We start from the raw sequence: 6,000 nt of genomic DNA on the forward strand, positions 1-6,000 counted from the left end.
CTAATAAAGACATTAATGGAGGTTTTCAGGAAATAAATTTGATAACAAAATTTGTTGTTATAATCTTTACGGTTGTTGCTGGAAATTAATTAACTATCGCAATATTATTTCGGTTGTAGTTGGCCATCAACAAATTGTTGTATAGAAATTTTGGCTTTGAGGTGAGAGATGGTTGAGTGTTTGAGCTAAAAGGTTTGGTAGGTTGAGACTGACTGATTTGGATTTATAGGGTTTGTTGGTGTGGTCCTGAATTGTCTTCCTTATTTTTCCTCCTTCTTTCATCCCCTCTTTTTTTATCATCATCCTTCTTCTCATCCTTATTTTTATCCTTGCTGCAAGTTACTCTTGAAGATTGGCTTGGATTTGAGCCAGAAGGTTTTTGCTCATCATGCTTCTGCTCATCATCATCTTGTCATCTTTTAAATTAAAATGAGTGGTTGGCAACATGGTGTCAGAATTTAGTAGGTATTTGTCCAAGATCTTTATCATCTCCATATCCTCTTGCTTCTTGCTCCTTTTGTACTTTAGATCAGACTGCAGAGTCATGATCAGCCTTATATTTGATCTGACATGGTTTTTAGAAGCAATAAGATGTTTGCATTATTTGGTTGTTGGACAGATGTATGCCACCCCTTTGTTTAGATATAAATAGGCTTTAGGAAAAGTTATTATCTGTGCATTTTTGAGCTCTTTTAGCAGCTGGGTGTCCTCTAGAATAACTGGATTTACTCTTTTAATCATTACATCAGGCTCAGATGCTCTTAAAGTTTTAAGATTTGGAAGAGACACCTAGAGACATCTGTCCACACCACCATCATTGATATTCACAATAATTCTCTTCTCCAAGTAATTATCAATTTTCACAACCACTGCCCTAATAAAGTTGATGTTTTTGGCCAATGCTTTCTTGTAGGTGATGTAGTTATTTTGAAGAGACATCCTTAGTACTGCAAGAAGTTCACTGAATTCTTGATCTTGATTTGGTCCTTCTGCAGCCTTTAGAAGTCTTTCATTTCCAACATCATGAGAGATTTGAGCATGTGAATAACTTTGGCCAACCTGAATAGGCTCTTTAGATTTAGATTTACCAACATCCTTGGATTATTGAATCCTAGCTTCAATCTTCCCCTTAGTCTTAGTGACAGGCATGAGTAGGGGAGTTGGTAATTCTGGCCTTACATCTTCAAGTAGTGAGGGCAATGGTATTTTGAGCTTCCTCATGATGGCTCCCAAAGTAACAGAATTCTACATTTGGGAATGCTTATGAGAATCCACCAGGATTTTGATGTCTGTCTTTTGACTCTGCACTAAGGATGTAAGAGCTTGTACTTGTACACTCAATGAGTCATTGAAAGATTGGAGAGAAGAAACTTGTTGTTGCAATTTTTGAACTTGCAGTGTGGATGAAGATTGAGATGTGGAGGAAATAGAAACCCTAAAAGTGTCCTGCACAGCCTTTCAAATTTCATCCATGAGCAGGGATGAAGGAGTGTATCTGCTAGAGTGTATTTGATCCAGCTTCAGTCTTGTATTATTAGAATGAATGATATGATTTTGAACTTGTTCATTCAGGGCCACAAATGAGGTCTTGAGATTCTTGACATGTGTTTCCATTCCACTCAGATCATACCTTGCATCTGGTCAGCAAAGTTTATGAATTTATTTTTTGATCTCAGTTTGAGAAGGAATGATTTGATCCATCTTTTCCCTCACCATCTTCATTATTTTATATTGATGTCCAGTCAGTGTAATTTGAAGTGCTTTTCCAAAATTATGGAAAGCCTTGATTGAGCCTTATATACATCATTGATGGCATCATACACTTTCTGAGGAGTTAGAGATCTAGCATTGCTTCCCAGAAGAGTGATATACTCATCCCTAAACTGAGCTAGCATAGCATCCATTTCAATATAAAATTCTTTATCTAGCCAAGCATCACAGTTTGTATCCTGACTAGCTTCATCAACAATTTTAGCTTGATTATCTTCGACATATGTCTGGTAGGCGAGCATGATAGCTTGGTAGTCCTGATTTGACATGTTGGATGTGAGCAGCTGTTGTGAGATTTGTGCAAGGCCTCTAATCTGGTCAACTATAAGATATTTAATGGTTGAAGGTTGATCTTCAGTTTTTTGGAGACACTAAGAGATGAGATGTGGTTGTTGAGGTTGAGATGTTGAAGGTTGATTTGTTGGGTGAGAAGGTGACAATATAACAGATTCACCTGTGATAGGAGTCACAGTTTGACTCACAGTAGGTACTGTGGTTATGAAAGTGTATTGTCCTCCACTTGAAGTGGGAACCACCATTTGAATTGGAGGGGATTTGATTGGGTTACTGTCATGTACACCAATCTCAAACCTTTGTGTCCCTTTCAGAACACTATCACTTGAATGTGATATACTTGCCTCCTAGCATCAATTGCCAATGTAATTTCTGTTAGTGTTTTGAGGGGAGTTGTTCCTGGAACAGGAACCTCCAATTGAATTGGAGAGGATTTAGATAGCTCCCCCTCGGAGTACTACCCTCAAACCTAACAGCCTGTGAAGGCTGATTTGCACATGAAGTTGCATTTGTTATCACCATGGGGTCTTCAGTAAAAACTGATGAATCCCCATATTTGTGATGGTGTCATCAAGGTCTACCCAGCTAGTAGCCTCTCACCATCTAAGTTTGGTGTCTGGGTGGTGAGCAAGGTTTCTTAAACCATGTCACTTGAGTGAGTTTGTACCTTAGGAATGGATTCAAGTGCAGTATGTGAAGAAGAAATTTGAGAGATTAAGTGTTCTTGGTCAGTAGTGAGTGTTGGCAGCTCCCCTGAATGGATGAGGGAGCTCCAAGGAATGTGTTCTCCTTGTGTGTGCCATCCTTGTTTCTCCTTCCATACACTTCTATTTGATCAAGTGATGGTTGTGCAGACTCTTTACAGGGTGCATTTGGTAGAATGTTTTTTCAATAGATACACCCTATTGAGAGGATGCCTCTAGAGTCTGTTCAAGTCCCTTGTTTACAACTACATCCTCTTGAGAGAATGTAGAGGTGCCTTGAGTGGTCAACTCAGTTGTCTTTTGCTTCTTTGTTCTTTTGACCAGGGGTGACTCAGGTTGTGTTTGTTCCTCACCACTTTCATTTAATATATTAAGGGTTACCTATTTTCTCTTCTTTTTATTCACTTCACCCTTTTGAGAGGATTATGTTGTGCATATGTTGTGTACTTGATGATTACATAAACAAAACATCTAAGTAGATTTTTCTTAGTGAAATTTTATAGCACTCGACGGATAAGAATTACAGTCCCGACGGATAACTCATTATAGTCCCGACGGATGATTAACTTATTATCCATCAAGTGAGTAGCTTATGTAATAATAAGTCTGTAGCACAGTTATGTATGCACCTTTGTATAGAATCTGTAGTAGCATATAAGTCATGTTGACTTTAACTAGATATGCAGAATAGGTTGATTAATTGTACATAAATGATGTCTTGTAATCCTGCATAAGTGAAATAGAGTCAAGTGACAAAATAGCTACCGACGGATGATGAACAAAGCCATCGACGGATGATCAAATGACTATCAACGGATGTTTAATATAGCAGTCGACGGATGATCAATTAAACCATCAACGGATGTTCTGAAAGTCGACGGATGATCATATGAAGAATTCAAACAGCAGTTGAACAGTGAAAGCTGACACACAGCCGTCGAGATGTATACAAACACATTGTGGAAGCCATTAACTGGGTAATAGAGGACAAAAAGCAGCAAAGCTTAAGACTGATAGTTTTTATATTGGTTCAGTCTTTTTGACTTTGTAATCTTGGTATTATATAAACCAAGAGTGTAGCAAATAGAAAATTAACTGAGATAGCTGAGAAACACAAAAACAGAGAAATCTTTGTAAGCAAAATCATTAGCATTTCCTGTATTCTCAGTAGTTCCATTTGTAAGCAGCTGTGAGCATTCCTGTACACAGAGTCATCTCGATATATTATATATATCTCTGGTGGAATTGTTTAAATCCACCAGAAAGTTTTTAAAGACTCTTGTTTTTAATTACTTATGTTTTGATTCAATTAAGTTCTATTCCGTATTGTGCTAATCAAAACATTATATCTATATTCGAGTTGAACATTTTTATTTCGAGAAAAGGTTCAAGAATTCCATTCAACCCCTCTTCTGTAATTCTTGCTATATTGTTAAGGGACTAACAATGGTATCAGCAGTCTTAATCTACAAAGAGTTTAAAGATCAAAACAATTCAGCAAGATGAACAAGAAAGATGTTGGAGTCAAGATTCTTTTTCTTGATAAAGATAACTACTATCATTGGAAGGTAAAGCTGCATCTTTATATGCTTTCTCAAGATGAGGCCTATGTGGACTGCATAGAAAGAGGCCCTCATGTTCCAATGAGGAGCTGCAACAGGAAACGAGCCATCTGTTCCAAAGCCAAGGCATGAATGGTCTGATCCTGACATTGAACAAGTCAGGAAAGATAAAAAGGTCATGAACATTTTGTTCAATGGAGTTGATGCAGACATGTTTGATAACATTATCAACTGCAAACTGCCAAGGAAGTTTGGGACACAATACAGATAATTTGTGATGGCACTGAGCAAGTAAGAGAAAATAAAATGCAGCTCCTGATTCAGCAATATGAGCATTTTCACAATGAAGAAAGTGAGTCACTCACTGACATTTTAGTAGATTCCAAAACTACTAAATGCTCTCAAGTTGCATGGAAGAGTCTATCAGACTAAAGACTCCAATCTGAAATTTCTCAGATCTCTTCCAAAGGAATGGAAACCAATGACAGTCTCATTGAAAACTCACAAGATTATAAGGAGTTACTTTGGAGAGACTGTATGGCATTCTGAAGACCTATGAGCTTGAAATAGAGCAGGATGAAAGAATGGAGAGAGGAAAGAAGAAAGGAGGATCCATTGCACTAGTTGCTGATCTGGAAAAGGAGAAGGAAGTGAAAATGGAAGCTGAAGAATCAACTTCAAAGGTCTGTGAGAATAAGGGTAAGGGGCTTGTAGCAGAAAGTGAAGATTCATTGAGCCAAGATGACATGGAGGACATTGATGAGCACCTAGCAATTCTTTCCAGAAGATTTTCCAAGCTCAAGTTCAAAAAGAACTTTGGAGCAGCCAAGCCAAATAGAAACATGGTGGATAAGTCAAAATTCAAATGTTTCAATGTGGCTTGGCAGGGCATTTTAACAATGAGTGTAGAAAGTCAGATTCCAGTAAGAAAAGGTTTGAGTCTGTGGATTATAAGCAAAAATACTTTGATCTACTCAACAAAGGGAAAGGGCTTTTATTACACAAGAGAAATGACTGGGCAGCAGATGGTTTGGATTGAAGATGAAAATGTCAGCTATTTCAATCTAGCCCTAATGGCCAAGTCTGATGAAACAGAGATAAGTTCCTCAAGCAATCAGTTAATCACTACAACCTTGCACATTTATCTAAAGCTGAGTTTAATGATGCCAAAAATGACTTGTCTACAGAATTGTATCATTTGCGTGTTACACTTAAGTCTCTCACTAAAGAAAATGCTAAAATCAAGAAAACAACTGTTTTTAAGTGAGAGGAATAATGTGCTTGAGTCTCAGTTTGTTGAGTTTGAGAAACTAAAAATTGAGTGTAAGATTGCCAAGGAGTGAATAACTGAGTCCTTGAAAAAGGAAGAAATTTTGAAAGAAGCAGCTCGAGCATGAACAAGAGGTGATTAAAACATGGAAACATCCAGGGATGTTCATGCTCAAATCACCAAGTTCAAGGAATTGAGTCTTTTTGTGATGAAGCCTGGAAGAAGAATAAAGAGAAACTAGAACCTATTTTGGTAGATGGGTTGTTGACAGATGTAGACTCGACGGATGATGAGGACTATCCGTCGGATAACAAAAAGTGTTATCCGTCGAATGATGAAATCCTCATCCGTCGGCTGTAAGCAAACCCATTAGCAAAGCCAAATTAATCAAGCTAAATGA

The sequence above is a fragment of the Apium graveolens genome, unplaced genomic scaffold (genome assembly GCF_009905375.1).
Source record: "Apium graveolens cultivar Ventura unplaced genomic scaffold, ASM990537v1 ctg1272, whole genome shotgun sequence".
NCBI classification, from domain to species: domain Eukaryota; kingdom Viridiplantae; phylum Streptophyta; class Magnoliopsida; order Apiales; family Apiaceae; genus Apium; species Apium graveolens.